The 22,062-nt window shown below is 37.2% G+C and overlaps 1 long non-coding RNA gene across 1 annotated transcript; it reads left to right on the forward strand.

Annotated features, from left to right (window-relative positions):
- The first annotated feature begins 632 nt into the window (after positions 1–632).
- Positions 633–12,292, forward strand: LOC103345139 (uncharacterized). Its single transcript, XR_007913514.2, has 5 exons — positions 633–938; positions 2,388–2,437; positions 5,037–5,247; positions 8,270–8,367; positions 12,170–12,292. It is a non-coding gene; the product is annotated as an uncharacterized lncRNA (long non-coding RNA).
- The last annotated feature ends 9,770 nt before the right edge of the window (positions 12,293–22,062 follow it).

The following is a 22,062-nucleotide window of genomic DNA, read 5'->3' on the forward strand; positions in this document are numbered from 1 at the left end:
AAAGTAATGGTAACAAGTGAACAAATCCCTTCCAGTTTAACTGACTGGCATAGAACACTTCCAAAAGCAAGCGTGACACAGCTCTGTGCCCCTGCTAAAAAGTTTTTATTTTTTAAAAGATTCATTTATTTACTTATTTATTTGAAAAGGCATAGAGGTAGAGGGGAAGATAGATGAGAGAGAGAGAGAGAGAGAGAGAGAGAGAGAGAGAATTCTTCCATCGGCTGGTTCACTGCCAAATGGCTACAATAGCTAGGTCTGAACCAGGCCAAAGCCAGGAGGGAGAGACTCCATTCTGTTCTCCCTCACGGGTGGCAGTGGCCCATATATTTGGGCCATCTTCAGCTGTTTTCTAAGCACATTATCAGGAAGCTTGGATTAGAAGCAGAGCAAATGGGACTCAAACTGGTGCTCTGATTTGGGACGCCTGACATCCCACGTGGCAGCTTAACCTGCCGTGCCACAACACTGGCCCTTGCAAACTACTTTGATCAGATTAGATGAAAGAATTGAGCAGAAAAGAAGAGTGGGAAAATTAATTTATCTGCTTTACATATTGGCTTAAGAAAATATCCAGACAAAATGTATTATTTCACAAAGGTGCCCTAGAGAAATCTCCGTGCTTAGTTATCACCAATATTTTAATTCAAACAATCTACATCACATATGGCCATTATGACAGTGGAAATGTTCTAGCAGAGCATTCCAACCACTCTTCTATCCCCCCGGAGACAGGAAATGCTTAGGTGTCTGCAGTTCTTTGAGGACAAATGGAAAGAGCACTGCCTGCCTTTCTGAGGGGGCGCTGGCTCATTTCGGGTGGGTTATTTCCCTGGCAGCCGTTTGTACTTCCAATACGCTGAAGCATCTCCATCCGATTCTGATGTCTGTCCTTATCTCTCAGGTGGTCAGGAGGGTTTCTACAATCTTTTATTAAGGTGCATTTGAGAATTAAAATGTATATATTAAGGCGTGCAACTTGCTGATTTAATATGTGTATCTACTGTGTAATAATAACCATAATTAGTTAATTAGTATATCTATTATTCTAGCTACCTTTTATTTTCGTCATTATTAGAACACTTAAAACCTATCTCTTTTCAAGTTCCAAGTGTACAATAACGTGTTGCTAACTGTAGTCACCCTGCTGTACATGAGATCTCTAGAGAGCTCTTGCTTTCTTCCATCTATTGGTTTAGGGGTGAGAACATAACCCAACTTCAGCTAATAAGACGTGAGAACTCTGTGGGGATTCCTGGAAAAGGCTATTAACTCCTAAATAGAGACCTCAAAGGAAAAAACAATTTTGTTTCTTCCACTGGACACCATGGTATTTTCAACAAAGAGATGGATCTGTAACAGACATTTTGCAATTAAAAAAAGACTAAGCCTGCAGAAATGACACAATAGGAGGCATGAGAACAGAACAATAGAAGAAAGCTTGTCCCAGATGAGATCATCAGTTTACCCAGTTAACTAAAGATGAATCTACTCTGTCTCTGGACTCCTTTTGTCTTTTTCTTTTGGGAAGATTCTTTCCTGGGATAAGTGCTTCATCTACCAGTTAAGACCCCTGTGTCCCACATCAGAGCAGCTGGGTTCAATTTCTGTCTCTGGCTCCTCACTTCATCTTCCTACTGATGTGAACCCATGGGAAGACCTGAATTGAGTTCCCCACTCTGTGCTTTGGCCCCAGCTCTGCCCTGGCTTTTGTAGCATATATGGGGAGTGAACCAGCAGATGGGGCAAATGGGCTCTGTCTGCCTCTTTGTCTCTCAAATAAACAAAAAATTTAAATATATACTATTTCCTTATTATTGAAGCTTTCTCTGTTACTTGCAACCAAAATCAAGGTATCTACTTCGTATTTGAATGGGGTATAGGTAATAGTTTTAAAAATGCATTATTGAGGGTCCAGCACTGTGGCATAGTGGGTAAAGCCGCCTCCTGCAGTGCTGGCACAGGGAGTTAAAGCCCAGCCTGCAGCGCAGGCATCCTATATGGGCGCTGGTTTGAGTCCCAGCTGCTCCACTTCTGATCACGCTCTCTGCTATGGCCTGGAAAGGAGTAGAAGATGGCCCAAGTCCTTGGGTCCCTGCGCCAATGTGGGAGACCCAGAGGAAGCTCCCGGCTTCTGACTTCAGATCAGCCCAGCTCTGTCTTTGTGGCCATCTGGGGAGTGAACCAGCGGATGGAAGCCCTCTCTCTCTCTCTCTCTCTCTCTCTCTTTCTCCTGCTTCTGTCTCTGCCTCTCTGTAACTCTGCCTTCCAAATAAATAAATAAATAAATCTAAAAAATGCATTATTGAATTAAAAAAGGTACAACACCAAAGTTTATCTACCATACTGCAAACTGAGATTTCTTTATCCCTAATTCTCACACCCAGATAAGGAGATACACTGAAAACATCTTGCAGCTGCTAAATGACTCAGCCTGGTAAGTTTTCTGTCTGGAATTATGTGCTACTCTGAGCACCTCTCATCGAACATTTCTGCAGGAGTGTGAATGTATGCATTCAACAGATATTTATTAGACATACATCTGTGAAGCTAGATTACAAGGAAGATAGCAAAATTCTGAAACATGATCTGTGCCTTCCTAATCCTGACCATCAAGCAAAGAGAAAGCAGGAATAAATGAAAAAGAAAAAATTTAAAGAGTACTATAAAATAGTATATGATAAATATAAAAAAATAATTACAATAAAATCCAAAGGCTAAATACATGGTGTAAAAATAAATTCTGGGATGGGGTTGTGGTGCAACAAGTTAATCTCCTGCTTGGAATGCCTACATCACATTGGAGAGCCTGGTTCAGGTCCCAGCTACTCTATTCCTGATCCACCTTTGAGTTAATGTACCTGGTAGGCAGAAGATGTTGGCTCAAGTACTTGGGTCTCTGTTACCCACATAGGAGAACTGGATTGGGTTCCAGGACCCTGTCTTTGACATGGATCAACACCAGCTGTTGCAGGCATTTGAGAAGTAAACCAAATGGGAGCTCTCACTCTCTATGCCTCTCTCTCTCTTGTTTTGCCTTTCAAGTAAATGAATGGATGAATGAATGAGTGAATCTTTTAAAAATGAATTTCATTAACTAGAATGGGAGAAAAAACAACATATCCTAGAGCACTCATTATAAATGATGGCATTTATATTAGGATTATTAGATAAGTTGAATAAGGTGATTCAGAAAGGAGGAATAAGGATTTTCTTTAAGAGTTTTTCCTTAACTCTACAAAGTAACATGCTGGATTGGGTAAGGAATGTGCAGAGAACATAAAATAGAAGGATGCTGCAAGGCAAGAATCAGAGATAAGGGAAGCATGCAAGTTTGTACTGATTATGGAAAACTTTGAACATCAAGCTTAGAAATCTGAACTTGATCCTGTTGGTAAGAATGTCATTGGAGGTTTTGAACAGGGAACTACAATGATGAAAGCAATCTTATTGAAGAAGAAATTTGGTAACTGTGCATGGGTATGGAAGGGAGGGATTGGAAGCAGGAAGCCAGTTGATAGGGCATTTAAAGAACCTACTGTTCTGAGAAGCAAATATTCAAAATTCAGGCCATTAAACCAGGTCCTCATAAGTAGAACTAAATTAAGTGGAATGAAATTGAGAATCTAGTAAAAGAATAAAATGCAGTGCAAAGCACTTGATACTATGTAGATTAATAAATAAAGTATTCAAAAATTTTATCTTTTTGGAAGTGATCATCATTGTGATAGGGCTTGATATCAATATAGAAGATCCCAGCTAGTACAAAGAGAAAAATAAGGATCAAGGGTATATGTATATTGGTCTCTCATTCCATTTCTTTATATGTATTTAAAGAGCACAACATAATTCCTGGACATTTTTTGATGAGAGTGTTTTAAAAGCTTTTACTTATTTGTTTTATTCAAGAAGCAGAGAGACAGAAAGAAACAGAGCATTTGCTGGTTCACTTCTCAAACACCCAGGAACAAGGAATTTAATCCAGGCCTCCCACATAGATGGCAAGGACCCAGGCATTTGCGCCATCACCAGCTGCCTCTAGCAGCATGTATTATTAGGCAGCTGGATTCAGAACTGAGATTCAGGTGAGGCACTCTGACGTGGGATGTGAGCAAACCAAAAGGCATCTTGAGTGCTGAGCCACGTGCCTGCCTCCAACACACTGTTTTGACATATTTATACACAATGAAGTAATTTTTATCATCAAGCAATCAACACATCCATCATCAAACAGTAATTCTTTTTGCATATAGTTGTGGGTGTGGCAAGAGCACCTACAGTCTGCTTTTTCTACAAAAATCCTTAGTCCAAAACAATATTATTAACTATAGTCATCATTCTACCTTTACTCATTTAGACTATATGTCTGCAATTTTAAAATGCCTTGAGTTACATCTCCCCACTTCCTCTGACTTTCCCCATTCTTTGTTTTATTTATTTTATTTATTTTTTTTTAATTTTTTTGACAGGCAGAGTGGACAGTGAGAGAGAGAGACAGAGAGAAAGGTTTTCCTTTTGCTGTTGGTTCACCCTCCAATGGCCGCCGCGGCCGGCACACCGCGCTGATCCGATGGCAGGAGCCAGGAGCCAGGTGATTTTACCTGGTCTCCCATGGGGTGCAGGGCCCAAGCACCTGGGCCATCCTCCACTGCACTCCCTGGCCACAGCAGAGAGCTGGCCTGGAAGAGGGGCAACCGGGACAGAATCCGGCGCCCCAACCGGGACTAGAACCCTGTGTGCCGGCGCCGCTAGGCGGAGGATTAGCCTAGTGAGCTGCGGCACCGGCTGTTTTATTTATTTTATTAATGTATTCATTTCTTTCTTGGACTCCACACCTACGTGAGATAATGCAATGTTTTCACGCTTAGTCTGACATGTTTCACTTAGCACAGTCTCTCTCAGTTTCCTCAGTGTTTTGTCAAATGCCAGAATCTCCTTCTAAGAGTGAATAATTTTGCACTAAAATCATAATATTCATTATTTTAAAAATTTGCACCAAAATGAACTTATCTTTCACTTTCACTTCTATTTTTCAGAAACATTTTGAAATATGTGTGTATGTGTGTGTGTATGTGTGTGTGTATACACAGTTTCTTCATCCATTCATCTGTACATGGACACTTATTTTGTTTCCACATCTTGGCTATTGTGGATATGCTACAATGAACATGGGGTGCAGATATCATTAAGAAGTTATTCCATATACTTTGGTTATATACTCAGAAAGAGATTGCTGAGTCATATAAGGTAGGTCTATTTTTTTAAATTTCTTTAAGAACTCCATAGTTTTCATACTGGTTATATCAAATATACATTCCCAGCAACAGTATATCAGAATTTCCTATTCTCCAAATTTTGCCAACACTTACTACTTAACTTTTTGGAAAAGCCATCTTAATACTTTTGAGTTGATATCTCATAGTGGTTTTGATTTGTATTTCCCTGATTGTTAGTGTTGTTGGCACATTTAATGTGCTAATTAGGTATTTTTATACCTTCGTTGGAGAAATGCTAATTCAGATAATTTATCCACTTTTTAAATTGGTCTGGTATTTTTGTTATTGAATTATGTGAATTTTTTCCTGTATTTTAGGTATAAATATCTCATCAGATAAATGACTTTAAATATATTTCCCTTATCTATAGGCTGCCTTTTCACTTGGTTGACTACTTTCTTTTCTGTGCAGATTTTTAATTTGATACCATCTTTTTCATTTTATGGCCTGAGATTTGTATGATATCCTCCCAAAAATCGTCATCCAAATGAACATCATGTAGTTTTTCATGTAGTATTTCTGCTAGGATTTTGAAAGTTTCAGGTCTTACGTTCAGATTTTTTTTCCATTTTAGTTGATTTTTCTGTTAATTCATGGTAGTTGGATCTTCTCGAGTATCCAAAATAGATAGTCCTTCTATTTCACTGTTCCACACACAACAGGTATAATCCTCATGAAACAAGTTAGAAAAAAAGATGTCACTTATTGTTAATAGTATTTTTGCTAGGATTTATGGTATTTAATTTTGAAATACATTTATGCAGAAATTATTTATATAATCTTTAATTATGACATTCATTTTTTCATCTAAGCATTTACTCATTTGTTTATACTTGTAATCAACATATATTTAAGTCCTCTTGTGTACTCACTGTTGGATGCTTGTAATCATTAGAGATATTAAAAAACATGAACAACATAGTTTTTCTCACTGGAGTTCATGATCTCACTATAAAAGGATACCACCAATACCTATAGTCTACTAAAACCTACATCATGGTAAGATTTATGATGCAAATGATCTAGATTTCTTTGGGAGCACACAGTAGAACAAACTGACCTTTTCTGGAAGGCTTCTCAGCAAAGATAATTTCTCTGTTCAGCTATTGCTACTTAGTAATTATGCAACATTGTGAAAATAAACTACCTTTCTGTAAATGCAATGAATTTTTATATGCAAAATGCTACCACTTTCGTGTGGCTGTTGTAAAGAGTAAAGTGTGTGTGTGTGTGTGTGTGTTTGTGAGACAGAGAGAGAGAGAGAGAATAATGACTGCTAACTAATAAACTAACCACTCAATAAATGTTAGCAATTATTATCAGTACTACGTCTTCATCCTCTTCATCATCACTCTGAGTCATGCAAAATCAGTAAAGATCACCTATGTGAATGAGGTGATAAGGAAGGGAGGGAATTTCATGCAGAGAGTCGAACTGATGGATGGGGACTGAGGAAATTAAGAGCAGAGCCTCTGGAGTAAGGGCAGTGTTTTCAAGTTGTCTGCAGATAATGAATTCTTACTGACCAGCATTTTCTCTGTTTGCAAGGGTTTACTGCTTTCCCCTCCCTTATCTTTATGTTTCCTATTCCATGCAGCCTGTATTTCTGTTCCAAGCAGCAACCTCCGTGTCTAATCACATTGTGACAACAGAAAACATGTTTCATCATGTTCACTGAACAGTGAGAAAATGGTTCTGATACAAGATTAAAAAAGAAAAATCTCCATTGAGTAGGAACTAGAATGCCAAAAATCTTCCCATGAGTTACTGTTAACCTGAATTCTCCCTACGCACACATACAATTCAAACAGTATACGTCCCCAAGTTATATGCAGATATTGTTCACAATGCACCTTTTAACATTTTTTGTAAATAACAAAAATCAGTATTTTCATCAGATTCTCAAAAGGGTCTATGATGCCCCCAAATTTTCTCTGAAGTGATTGATAATCCTGGATCATGCTTCATCATGTTTTACCAATTTTAACATGATTTACATATCTTTTATGCTTTTTGAGGTTTCCAAATTATATTTTATGGAGCACTGTATTTCACAGAGATACTGCTCAATATGGCAAGTTGTTGCTTCCATTTTCTTTACTGAAAGTCCTCCCAGTGTCAGGTTATACCCACAAGTTCTGGCATTACAGGAACTTGGAAACAAATTTCCAATGAGAAGTACTGTAAGGTGTTATTTTTCAAACTATCTGTGAAAAGAAACCATATTTTTTCTTTGTCCCTTTAACCTATGGCAGAATGATACTGTCATAAAATGAAAAAATTAAATATGGCAAGGTCATATTTCTGTAAATGGCTAAGCACGCTTCTTAGTATTGTCCTTGTAACAAACCAGTAAATATTAGCTCACACACCAGCACCATTCTTTGACCCATACTTTGATCAGCAGTAGTAGAGAACACTGGAGATACAATGTACACCTTTGAGGGACCTTTGCACTTTACAAGAAAATTGAGAAAGCTAGAGGGTCAATATATTTCAAATAAAGTAATTTTCTTGTACTAAAATAAACTTAACATGTCTACCTTGCACCACAACGTGAGGTATAGAGAACAGTATTTCCTGTAAGCAGAGTGTTGTACAGATTTAGAACTTTTCCATCTTAGACAGCTGAAACTCTACACTCACTGAACATCATTCTCTCAGAGAGAGATTGCTTTTAATGGTAAAATTCAATTTATAAAGGTGATTGGAAGGAGGAGCAAATTCTCAACTGCTTCTTACTGTGTTTATGGGCTGAATGAATCAGATGACATGCATTGTTGGGTGACAGGACTTAAACAAGAGCAATGAACTCAATATTAGCTATTTCATTTCCCTTCCTCTATCATGCCAGAAAGTCTTAATGACAATGGGAGTTTCTGGGATTTTGGTTTTGTTTTGTTTTTCTATATGAAAGATCAGTTAATATGCTGCATACAGCGTTTACTTATTTATTTTTACAGCTTTTATTCTTGTGTTTTTTTAAAAACTAGGGATCTTAATGCAAATACGCTTTAAAGGCATTTCATTAAATTCTAATGATATGATCGACATCTATACAACAATAACAAAACTAAAGTCAGACTTCAAGGTACGTACTTGGTAACAAGTCAGAGAACATAAAATTGTACCAATATAAGGTATTATAGGATGAACGTCCTTGGATGCATTTAGACAATAAGAACTAAATACATTAAGAAAAAGGAAAAAAACATTTTTCTAAGGGTAGAGATGAAAATTAATGTTAATAACTTTTATACTTTTCCCATTTTTGTTATCACATGCATTTTAATATTTTGGAGAGGAAATGATTTTTAAATTACTTTTATTATCAGATACATATTCATTGTACAACGATTCAGAAACTATAACACCAATGAAGAGATAACTATACCTTATATATAGGCAGAAGAGAAAATTAAAGTGAGTAATGCTAAAGCACATGAAGATGAAGATAAGAGAAATCGTATCATTTTTCCTACATAAAATAGGCAAGATTGAGAAACTGTACTTAATTTTCATAAGGGAAATGTAGTAATTTGAAAGGGACAAGTGAATGATCAAGACGGGGAGGTTGTGGAAAGTAGTGGAATTTCAGATTAGTTGACACAGTTAACATACTGGCAAAACACCGAGTTCTAAATGATATTTTCTTTACTTTTTTTTTTTTCTTTTTTCTTTTTTTTTTTTTTTTTTTTTTTTTTTTGACAGGCAGAGTGGACAGTGAGAGAGACAGAGAGAAAGGTCTTCCTTTTGCCGTTGGTTCACCCTCCAATGGCTGCCCTGGCCGGCGCGCTGCGGCCAGCACATTGCTGCCGGCGCACCGCGTCGATCTGATGGCAGGAGCTAGGTACTTATCCTGGTCTCCCGTGGGGTGGAGGGCCCAAGCACCTGGGCCATCCTCCACTGCACTCCTGGGTCATAGCAGAGAGCTGGCCTGGAAGAGGGGCAACCGGGACAGAATCCAGTGCCCCGACTGGGACTAGAACCCAGGGTGCCAGCACCGCAAGGTGGAGGATTAGCCTGTTGAGCCACGGCGCCGGCGCATAAATGATATTTTCATTGAAAACCAGTTAAATGTAAACATTATGGTTTAATTCCTGGATTCATCAACTTTGAGAAAATGCCCTGCAATGTTTACAGGGAGATTCCCTGAGTCATTTTGGTGTTCCTAGGTGATAGAAACAGTTTTCTACTGATGAAAATGAAAAATAATTGTGTTTGCATTACTCTTCAAATAATCATACAATGTGATTATATAAGGTAGGAAATGACTCACAGTCAATTTATGAAACTACAAGCCTTGGCTGTGAAATAGTTGATTTTTTATATGATTTTGTTAAACACAGACTTAGAGTCCTACATGATCATGATGATCATTTTAATGAAAACTATCCACTGGATGAAAAGCAAAAGCAGAATAAAAAACACAGTTCCCTAATCAGATCTTGTTACAGTGTATTAATATCACAGTGAGTTGGTGACTCACTACTAAATACTAGATTCACAGTTCCAACTGCCTACTGAGTAAATCCTACCTGGTCATTGCACCAGCTTTTCAAATAAAATGTGTAACAAATAATTAGTTTATTATCTTTTCTCACCTACTATAGTCTTAAATTATGTCCTTGTCATTCTTATTTCAGGCATTCAACATAGAAATCTTAGGACAGTTTTCTAGTCTTCTGTCCTAAGCATAGCCAATGTTATGCCAAATTCATATGATATTACAATAACATTAATGAATTAGACAATATTCCTTGAACACTTACTGTGAGCTAGGCTCTAAATACTTTGTAGAGTTTTTATTTTTTAAATCCTAATTCTCATACAATCCATAGGTAGTAATTTTGTTATTCTCATTTAACCAATGAGGAATGAAAAGCTTAGAGCAATTAAGTAACTAGTTTAAATCCATGCAGCTAATAAGCAGGGAAATTGAGATATGAATTTATACTGTTTCCTCAATACTGTTTCCCGTCTCTTCCTTTACACTCAGATATATTATTCTCATTCAGCATTTAATCATTTTTATTCTCTCTGAGCTTTCTCATATACTAGAGTCACTTCCTTTAAAGTATCATAAATACTTTCCTAGAATTCATGGGTGATGGGTTCCAGAACTCCCTGTGAGTACTAAAATCCACAAGTGCTGAGGCCCTTTACATAAATGGTGTGCTTGCTTATAACCTGCATACTATGCTGTAACACATCTCTTTGATGATTTTTAGTACTTAATACAATACAAATGCTACACAAGTAGCTATCGTGTATTGTTCAAAAAAAAAAAAAAAACAATAATTGCAGTAGCTAAAGGGCTGAAACTTTCATAGCTTGGATCCTTTTCACCTTTCCCACCTTTTCCCCCCCATTTCCAGACAGTCATTCAGCTGATGCTCCAGCTAAATTAACAATCTGCTTTTCCTTAGAGAATTGTGCATGTGAGCAAACTGGGAAGCATTGAATGTTTGACAGTGAGTTATGCCTGCAAGGCAGTAAGTACTAGACTGGAAAGGAGGTTATGGCCAGATCCCAAAAAGAACTTGAATGATGGGTGAATGAATTTGACTTTTAGCCTGGTAAGGGAAGGTAGGAGAGGTGTCTCTCTCTGGGGCATACAGTCTCTATTCTCTGTATCTGAATGTAGTTTATTTCAAATAATTCAATTATTAATGAGGACTGTGAGATAATAATAGAGCAAAATATTTGATTTTCTCAATATTTTAAAAATCAAGGTGGGAAAACTGCTAAAATAATTTTACAAGAAATCTAATCAGAAGAAGTATTTTCAGAAGATTAAAATAATAAAAACTGACCTATAAGTAGTTGTTTTGGTGAAATACAATAATCAAACCATCTGTTATAGGACATACAATATGATAGTGCATGATTACCAGATATTATGTTAGCCAGTTTGGAACTTTAACTTAAAAATTTCTTATTATTTAAAAACATTTTTTATCAACATGATTTTTTTTGCTTAACTTTCTCAGAGAATCCAGATATATGCCATTTCTTTTTGTACATTTTTATTATTATAGAGGATGTGAAATCAAACATAAATATCAAAATATGGCAATCAATAATCAGCTTCACATTGGGCATTCTAGATAATGTACCATGATTTTTTATTTTAGGTTTTATAAAAATAATATTTTAAGAATTACAAACACAGTGGTAGGTTTCATTAAAAGAACATTTTTCAAAACACCAAATGGTTTTTATTGATGGTTTAAAAAATAGCTTACATATATTACAGGGTAGCATTCTCTATCTTGTATTCCATACATGTCAGAAAAAGGACTCAGGCCCAGGATTGCATGTATTTGGAACACTGAGAATTCCATGGGCATGACATTTTCTAACCAGATAAAAATACACATGCATATGTCTGTATGACTCATTCCACACAACTCAAAATTGCCAAAGAGTGGGTGTAGCTATGAATATTACTGCACAATGTAGTTTTTAAAGAAAAAAATTGGCAGCTTCCAATCTTCCTGGATAACTTTAGATTAATTGAAATTTAAATTAATAAAATGCCCAACTCAAAATGCATTAAAACTATGTCTAATGCTGGAGAACAAATGAGGTAGAATGAATAATACAAAACCAAGGTGATAATTACTTTATAAGCACATGTATTTTGTCTGTCTGGCTACTAAACTAAGTTAGATCTTATCTCAGTAAGTATTTAAATCAACAATTGATTTTTTATCTGTACTTCAATTTTATTTTATTTCATATCTAATTTGTGAGATATGAATTGTCCAGATACTTTTATTTTCATTTTAAACACTCTAAGTTACATTATACTTATTAGTTATGAATAAACCAGGGTTTAAAAATAAGGACAGTTTTAATATTTCATTTTTAATGTTTTCTTATTCCAGGTACTATGATGTGACTTTACATGAAGTTTCTCTACAACCCAAAAGAAAAAAAAATGAACTGCATACTATTATTATTTTTTGACTGTTAAATAAACAAATAAAATATTCCACAAAACTAGAAAATGATATAATCAGAAATTAGTGCAACATTTTTCTAATGACAAATTCCAACTTTAAACTAGTACGCTATTTAATGTTTTCAGAAAAAGTTTCTTTCTGTTTGAAAAAGTCATGGATTCAGTGATAATGATTAAAATTCAAGTGAAAAGAATTAAATGAAGATTTCAAGCAAGTATGTAAATTTTGAAGTATAAATAATCATATATTTAAATATGTCCAATATACTCACTAAAAGTTCCCACTTCATATAAATTTTCAATTACATAGATAAATTCACCCAAATCTTCATGTAGCATACCAGTATTAGTCATTTTTTACACAAAAGTTCATACAAACATAGTTATGTACAGAAGTCATATAGGAAGCTTGTTGGAAAGTATTTAAATCAATTTTTCCCATTAAGAGAGCCGAGCACATAAATTTTTTTTGTAAATCTCTTCATAGAATTTTTTTCTTAAATTGGACACTTAGTAAAGGTTACGACCAGTGAGATCAATAAAATGAACCCACTTCATTACATGACTATGTGTGGAAGAGAAAAAGCACATTTGTATAGAAAACAGCCCTCTCTGGTTCATTTTTGTGCCAGTCACTGTAGCTTTTGCTACTAGTATTGACCGTGAAATTGGCATTGTGAAGCATAAAGGTTTTGCTTGCTGTCCTGCCATCCATTTTATTGACTTAGGCACAAACAAGCATCAATCAACAGATACTCACTTTGTGCATATTGAACAAAGCAAAAAGGAAACAAACAAGAAGCATTATTCTCTAATATTGTCTGCATGCTTCAAACCTAGCCTCAAAGGCTTCGATCACAAACATGTAACTGCATGTGTGTTTGCAACCTAAAAACTCTGGTCTACATCAATATCTTGTCTACCGACGCATATATCCCTATTCATCTAATAATATATTTGACCTTGGCTCTTTATCTGACTTGAATTTTTCCACTGTTTCACAATTGTTCTTCTTTCCTCAGAGAGCAAATATTGACCTGATGTTAAATATAAACTTGTTAAGTTCAAGTGTGTTACAAATATACTTTTATCCATGCACTCAGGCATTATTTCTTTCATTTAATAACATGAAATTAACTAATCAGCACTACTACAGCCTTTTTCTTTTTTTTTTTTTTCAAATATTTATTTATTTACTTAAAGTTAGAGTTACACAGAGAGAAAAGGAAAGACAGAGAGAGAGAGAGTTCTTCCATCCACTGGTTCACTCCCCAAAGTGGCCTCAATGGCGGGGAGTTGCACACGTCTGTAACCAGGAGTTTCTTCCAGGTCTCCCATGTGGGTGCAGGGGCCCAAGACTTGGGCCATCTTCCACTGTTTTCCCAGGCCATAGCAGAGAGCTGGATCAGAAGTGGAGCACCCAGGTCTTGAACCGGGACCCATATTGGATGCTGCATTGCAGGTGACCGCTTTACCCGCTACACAACAGCGCTGGCCTCTAGCCTTTTGCTTTTTGTTTTTTTTTAAACTATAAAAAGTTACTTAGCCACTATGAGCTTCAGTTTTCTCACCTGTAAAATTTGCATAATCACAGTGAGTTGTAATTGTAGTGAAAATTAAATGAGAAAATTTCAGGCCTAAAACATGACCTGAAAGGTCCTTCATACATGGCGGCTCCTACCTTTCTTTGAATAGGGCTTTGGTGAACTCTGAATTTAATAGTAATGACAGGTTCATTTCATCAAAACTGTCAGCTAAATCACTTGGTGAGACAGTCACTCATTTTTCTAACTTTATGAAATTGGGCTTCAAAAATGAAAATAAATATCACTTTTATATATTTAAATATATTTTATATATTCAGGAAAGTATTTCATAGCCATCATAGGTTGCATCTTTGGGGAGGAAGAGATGGGAGTGAATGGGCATCAGTGATGGGTGGAATGAAGGAAAGAGAGACCTCACATTAACCAAGGAGGATGTACCAGATCCTCAGCATAATGATCACACTAATCTCCTGCTCCTGAGAAACTGAATGGAGTGAGGAAAAGAAGCAAACAACCAAAGCAAAAACGTATTAATCTTTTCTGCTGGCACTAAGAAAAAAGTGAGCATCACATGTTCTATATACAAGTAAATATGGTGCCTATGTGTGTTTATAAAGCAGATGTAGTTTGTCTATTTATCAACCCATGTAGCTCTCTACCTATGTCGCCAATGAGAGTTAGTGATATATGGCCTTCACACTGTGATCTCTAATCTGCATAGATACTGCAACCTCATTTGCACTTACTTTTTACTTGTATATGTTGTTAGACATCTTTCTTCGGCTCCCTCCAAACAATGATGGACATCAATATTTTGAGAAAAAATGATGACTTGTAAACACAGACTGCTCATAGAGTAAAATATATAGATTTCATTACAAAGAACAATTTATATTTAAGTTATATACTTTAACTCACAACATAATTTTAGTCATAAATTGCAAATCATTCAATTATTTATAATGAGGAAGGCAAGATAGAAAAATCAGACTATTTGTGGGTATTCAGTTAAGATTATTTTGAACCAAAAGAATGCATTTTATAGAAGATGTAATGATTACACTGTTTGATAACTCTATAAAGAGATATCTAAAGTCATGAGTCCATGGTCTACATTCTTCTATTGATTAAAATTACTTCTTTTATTACTTTAATAACAACAAACTTCTTGGATTTCTACTCCACTCAAAATGATTTAAATTAAGGATTGTATACATATGTATACATATACAGGAAGAATATTTCTGAGAACAAATTTTATCCTAGCTTTTCTTTATGCTACCCTTCCAATACAGAACATGTAGGGAATAAGGCACTTAGAATAATACTAGTTGGTTTTACTGCATTAGTGAAAAATGAAGTCTCAAATATTCTTTCAGAGAATGGAGAGATCACTCATTCTCCAGAGAATATACCTTGAATAATATCCTTCAAAATACTTAAGGGTGGGATTTTTCTGCTGGTGATTAAGACACTGGTTAGGATACCCAAACTCCTTATAGGAGTGGCCGGGTTTGGGGCTGGCTCTGCTCCTGACCCAGGTTCCTATTAATATGCACTCTGGGACACAGTAGTTGATGGCTCAAGTGGTTGCGTCCCTGCCACCTACATGGGAGACCCAGACTGAGTTCCCAGATGGACTCAGCCTGGCCCAACCCTGTCCACTTTGGGTATTTGGTGAATGAACCAACTGATGGAAGTTCTTTGTCTGCATCTCTCACTTTGCCTTTCTGTTTCTCTGCTCTCAAATAAACAACACTAAATATGTATGAAATTCGCTGTTTTGCCTTTTGCCTATATATTTTCTTTTTTTAACTTTTATTTAATGAATATAAATTTCCAAAGTACAGCTTATGGATTACAATGGCTTCCCCCACCCCCCGATGACTTCCCTCCCACCAACAACCCTCCCCTTTCCTGCACCCTCTCCCCTTCCATTCACATCAAGATTCATTTTCAATTTTCTATATATACAGAAGATCAGTTTAGTATACATTAAGTAAAGATTTCAACAGTTTGCACCCACACAGAAACACAAAGTGAAAAATACTGTTTGAGTACTTGTTATAGCATTAAATCAGAATGTACATCACATTAAGGACAGAGATCCTACATGAGGAGTTAAGTGCACAGTGACTCCTGTTGTTGACTTAACAAATTGACAATCTTGTTTATGGCATCAGTAATCACCCTAGGCTCTTGTCATGAGCTGCCAAGGCTATGGAAGCCTTTTGAGTTCACTGACTCTGATCATATTTAGACAAGGTTGTAGTAAAAGTGGAAGTTCTCTCCTCCCTTCAGAGAAAGGTACCTCCTTTTTGATGACCTGTTCTTTTTCATGAGAGTCAAATTTGAATCAATTCAAGACATTAAGACAAAGGTGTATTTATTTTAATCATATTATTTTTATTATCTGCTTTTATGACATAATAAAATAAATATTAACTGAACTTCAGCATAATTTCTGTGAAATGATTTACTTAAAATGCATTCTATAGAATAATGATATTGAGTTGGATTGAATCATAGATTTTAGATTTTCCTCAGCATAGAAAATTTAAAAGATATTATTGTATCATAAGTATAATAGTAAAGAATGGGAAATTCTCCATGGAATTATGACTTATATTATGCTCCTAATAAGAAAAAAATTTCTATTTTTCCTATTTAATTATGAAGTGTGTGAGAAATTTTGTTCTGATTTGTCCATGGGGTAATACGTTTCATTGTTGCAATGAAAAGTATTTGCTAATATTGGGATTTTCCATCCTGATGCCTAGAGAACTACAACAACAAAAAAAATGTGAATACTGCATTAACTCAAGTGTCCAGGAACAATGTGAGCGCATGGCGGGCAGAAGCCAGGAATTCATGAACAATGATCCCCCTTCACAGACCTGAATGCAAAGCCCTTTGCCAAGAGATTCTGCTGTAGTTGTCCTTTGACCACACTTCAAGAAACATTTGTTTGGGATCTGACTCCCATCCTTATCATTATAGGCTCAGACCGTTGACATGATTTTAAGTACATTAAGTGTATAAATCCATCTGTCTGGAGCAGACTCATGTCACACTCAAATTCAGAAAAAGCAGTATTATATATAACTCATGAGTTCATAAGTTCATAGACAGCAATACATTTAACAAGATACTAAAAGCACTGGTTATAATTAAAGCTATAACTTTCATGCAAAGCAGTACATTAAGGTCAATAAGTCAAGGTAATTACAATATCTGCTAAGAGATGGTTTTTGTAGAGGCAACTAATGTGAGGCTGGAGAGTGCCAAGACAAGTGCCATAACCTGTCTTGCCCAGAGTAAGTTCAGGAATCCCCAGAGAAATGAACAACACAGTCAAGATGGTTACAGGTGACCCCAAGAAACCAAAGGGCAGGATGTCTCCTTATGCTTTCTTTGAGCAAAAATGCAGAGATGAACTTAAGAAGAAAGATCCTGAAGTCTTTGTTAATTTTGTTGAAATTTCCAAGAGGTGCTCTGAGAGGTTGAACACAGTGTCTGGGAAAAGAGAAGTCAAAATTTGATGAAATGGGGACCAGGGCTGTGGCACAGTGGGTTAAGCTGCCATCTTTAGTCCCAGAATCCCATATGGGCAACAGCTCTAGTCCTGGCTGCTCCACTTCTGATCCCTGCTAAAGTTCAAGGGAAAGCAGTGGAAGATAGCCCAAGTGTGTGGGCCCCTGCACACATGTGGGAAGCTACCAGCTCTTGGTTTTGACCTGGCCCACCCCTTTCTACTGTGGCTATTTGGAAAGTCAACCAGTAGAAGAAAGATATTCTCTCTCTCTCTCTCTCTCTCTCTCACTATCGCTCTCACTCTCGCTCTTGCTCATGCTTTGGCTCTCTCAATCTGACTTTCAAATAAGTAGGTAAATAAGTCTTTAAAATAAAAAAAAATAATACATTTAATGATGAAAGCGGATGAGATACACTACAAACTGGAAATAAAGGAATATGGACAAGTTAAGGAAGGTAAGGAAAAAAATAGGACTCTAAGGGCCACCAAAAGGCCACCATCTATATTCTTCCCATTCTGTTCAGCCTTGCACCCCAAGATCAAATATAGAAACTCTGGCTTCTCTATTGGTAATGTAGCTAAAAAGCTGGGGGAGATGTGGAATAACTGAGTGACAGTGAAAAGCAGACATATATCACTAAGACAAAGCTGAAGGAGAAGTACATGAAGGATGATGCCGAAAATAATCCTAAACAAAAGCTTGAGGCACAAAGGCTCCTGCCAAAGTGTCCTAGGAAAAGGTGGAAGAGGAAGACTAAGATGATGAGGAGAAAGAGGAATAAAAAACTGTTGCTCTGTCTCCTTGTGAATATCTTAGTGGGGATTGGCGCATCTCTCATTTGAGAAGTGTCTATTGCCCTCATTAGGTTTAATTACAGAATTCGATATGGTCATATTATAGTGTCTCAGAGTGCTCTAGAAATTGAGTGGCTTACATGCAGTAGTACTATATGTCTGGAACACCCTGAAACTATATCAATGTTGTACATATTTCCACACGTTTTTAAGATGAAAAGTCATTCTGTGTTCTCCTGACTGTGCACTTCCCTGTTGGTGTGACATTACCATGTTTCTGACATTTATATTTCATTTGCAAGATGGTGTTAACTCTATGGCTATTGGCCAGAGAGCCTAATTATCAGCTGTATGCATCTATAAATGAAGAAAACAGTGGAGACAAACTTGATGTTCCTTACATGGCCTTGAGGCTGGAGAGAAGATGCTTTTGCAGGGGCCATAGCTCAGGTGTGCCCTGTGAGGCTAGAGCTGGTGACACAACTGTGGGTATCCATTTTGCTTCAGATTGTCTTGTTGTTGTACATAGTGACATAACATTCTGCTGCCATTGGTAGCTGTGGGGAAAAAGGAGAGGTCAGCTGCCATGAGAATTTTTTTTTCTTATTAAATCTGATCATTTTAAACTACTTGTTTCTAAACACACTAAAGAACTCTTCATTGTCATCAAAACAAAGAGCCACTGCCATCAACAGAAGTTCAAGAACCTCCTATTCTTAAACATATTTTTCAACATTTTGTTATTTTCATATATTTAGAATGCTGAATTATTTTTGAATTTAAAAAAACAGTATTTCATTCTAAAAATAATTGATTAAAACAGGTTGGTATGTAGGATTCAAGTAAAATGACATCAAGGCATAAATTAATGTTGATTTCACATAGACAGGTTTGAATTAGGCTGAATGACTATCTGCTTTTATGAAATGTGACTATATAGAAATGTGTTTAAAGGAGACAATATTTCTGGCTGGTGCCACAGCTCAATAGGCTAATCCTCTGCTTGCGGCGCTGGCACACCGGGTTCTAGTCCCGGTCGGGGCGCCGGATTCTTTCCCAGTTGTCCCTCTTCCAGGCCAGCTCTCTGCTGTGGCCCAGGAGTGCAGTGGAGGATGGCCCGAGTGCTTGGGCCCTGCACCCCATGGGAGACCAGGAAAAGCACCTGGCTCCTGCCTTCAGATCAGCGCAGTGCGCCAGCCACAGCACACCGGCCGCAGCGGCCATTGGAGGGTGAACCAACGGCAAAGGAAGACCTTTCTCTCTGTCTCTCTCTCTCAATGTCCACTCTGCCTGTCAAAAAAAAGGGGGTACAATATTTCTTCATATTTCTATCACTTGGAAATAACAAATGCTAGAATGTTAATATATTTCTGTTACTCTTTAGGTATGGTTTGAGTGTTCCACCAGGGATTCATTGTGTTGGGACCTTGGTCCCCACAGTGGTAGTATTGAGAAGTGGCATGGACTTTTGAGATATGGGAGCTGGTGGTAGGTCCTAGGATCAGCTGGGTGTGCCTTCAGCAGGGAATGTGGTACTACATGTAGCTCTCTTTCTCTCTGCTCCAGGTTAGAAATTGTGACTTTTTGGCCTAACACATGGGCCTACCATTTTAACTATATGCCATTCACCATAAAGTTCTCACTACAAATGTGTCAGTTCAGGTATCATGTCCCTGAACCTCCAAAACTAAGAGGTAAATGACATCTTTCTCGCTCTCTTTATAATAATTGTTGTATTAGCACAAAGCTAACTAATACAAAAATTGATACTGAGGGGTGGGACTATAATTTTACTATCTCTGAAAATGTTGAAGTGTCTTCGGAATTGGATTATAGGAAGAACTTGGAGAGGATATGGAATTTTTCTCATGTGACCATTTCTGGGAATTCTGATGATAAGGCTGTTATAGAAGGAGGATCTGGAAAACAGGCAAGGGCTACTAAATATAACCAATGAAACATTGTCATCTCACTCAAATGGCCTCATACATTTTTCTTATTGAATTCTCTTTTTTTTTCATTTTCAATTACCTTTATATACAGAAGATCCATTTAGTATATATTAAGGAAAGATCTCATCAGTTTGCACCCACACAGAACATAAAGTGTAAAATACTGTTTGAGTACTAGTTATAGCATTAATTCACATTGGACAACACATGAAGGACAGAGATCCCACATGAGGAGTAAGTACACAGTGACTCCTGTTGTTGACTTAACAATTTGACACTCTTGTTTATGGCGTCAGAAATCTCCCCAGGCTCTAGTCATGAGTTTCCAAGGCTATGGAAGCCTCTTGAGTTCACTGACTTCGATCTTATTTAGACAAGGTCATAGTCAAAGTGAAAGTTCTCTCCTCCCTTCGGAGAAAGGTACCTCCTCCTTTGATGGCCCGTTCCTTCTACTGGGATCTCCCTCGCAGAGATCTTCCATTTAGATTTTTTTTTTCCAGAGTGTCTTTGGCTTTCCTTGCCTAAAATACTCTCATGGGCTCTTCAGCCATATCCAAATGCCTTAAGGGCTGATTCTGAGGCCAGAGTGCTGTTTAGCACATCTGCCATACTATGAGTCTGCTGTGTATTCTGCTTCCCATGTTGGATCGTTCTCTCCTTTTTTTATTCTATCAGTTAGTATTAGCAGACACTAGTCTTGTTTGTGTGATCCCTTTGACTCTTAGACCTATTAGTGTGATCAATTGTGAACTGAAATTGATCACTGGGACTAGTGAGATGGCATTGGTACATGCCACCTTGATGGGATTGATTTGGAATCCCCTGGCACATTTCTAACTCCACCATTTGGGGCAAGTCCAACTGAGCATGTGCCGAACTGTACATCTCCTCCCTCTCTTATTCCCACTCTTATATTTAACAGGGATCATTTTTAAGTTAAATTTCAACACCTTTTTTTACTTAGTAGAGAATTAATCCTTTGACTGTAATGGGAATTAAGAATGTTATCTGAAAAATGGAAGAAGAGAGAGAGAAAAAGAGGGAGAGAGAATGAAAGAAAAAGAAAGAAAAGTGAAGGAAGGGAAGGAAGTATCACTTCTTTTTTTAAAATATTTATTTATTTATTTGAAAGTTAGAGAGAGGAGAGGCAGAGAGAGAGAAAGAGAGAGACAGGTCTTCCATCCGTTGGTTCATTCCCCAGTTGGCCACAATGGCCAGAGTTGTGCCGACCCGAGCCCAGGAACCAGGAGATTGTTCAAGGTCTCCCACGTGGGTGCAGGGGCCCAAGGACTTCAGCTATCTTCTACTGCTTTCCCAGGCCATAGCAGAGAGCTGCATGGGAAGTGGAGTGCCAGGACTAGAACCCGTGCCCATATGGAATGCCGGCGCTTCAGGCCAGGGCATTAACCTGCTGTGCCACAGCGTCGGCCCCGGAAGTACCATTTCTTAGAATTGTATCTATGAACTACATGGAATCTATTCTTGTGTTATTATCACATTAGCATGAGAATTGATAGAAATAAGTAAAATTATCTTAGGTTTAAAAAAGGAGGAAGCTTACCCTATGTGCTGTCTTTCCTTCTGCTCCTGAGTGAGGCCAGGCCGCTTTCACAGTGATATTCTGCCTTCTGCCAATTTCACTGAATTACAAACCAATAGGCTGTCGGATCTTGGACACTGAGCTCCCAAGACTGTAAGCTAGATTAACCTGCTACTTCATAAGTAGTTTGCCTCAAGTATTTCATTACAGTGTGAAAATGCTGATTAATACAGTTTAAATTTGAGATCCAATGATTGTTTATATCCCTTGCCTCTACTGTTGAGAAATAGTGTTTTTTCTTCACATTATTTGTCGAACTCTTCACCTAGTGTGAGGTTAAATTAGTGAATACAAAGTAAACTGAAAATAGGTCTTTTTGAGAGTTAAAGGTGGGGCTGGGAGGGGTAGGAGGAAGAAGGGTGGGAGCATGGGCAACATATCACTATG

The sequence above is a fragment of the Oryctolagus cuniculus genome, chromosome 2, assembly GCF_964237555.1.
Source record: "Oryctolagus cuniculus chromosome 2, mOryCun1.1, whole genome shotgun sequence".
Lineage (NCBI taxonomy): Eukaryota > Metazoa > Chordata > Mammalia > Lagomorpha > Leporidae > Oryctolagus > Oryctolagus cuniculus.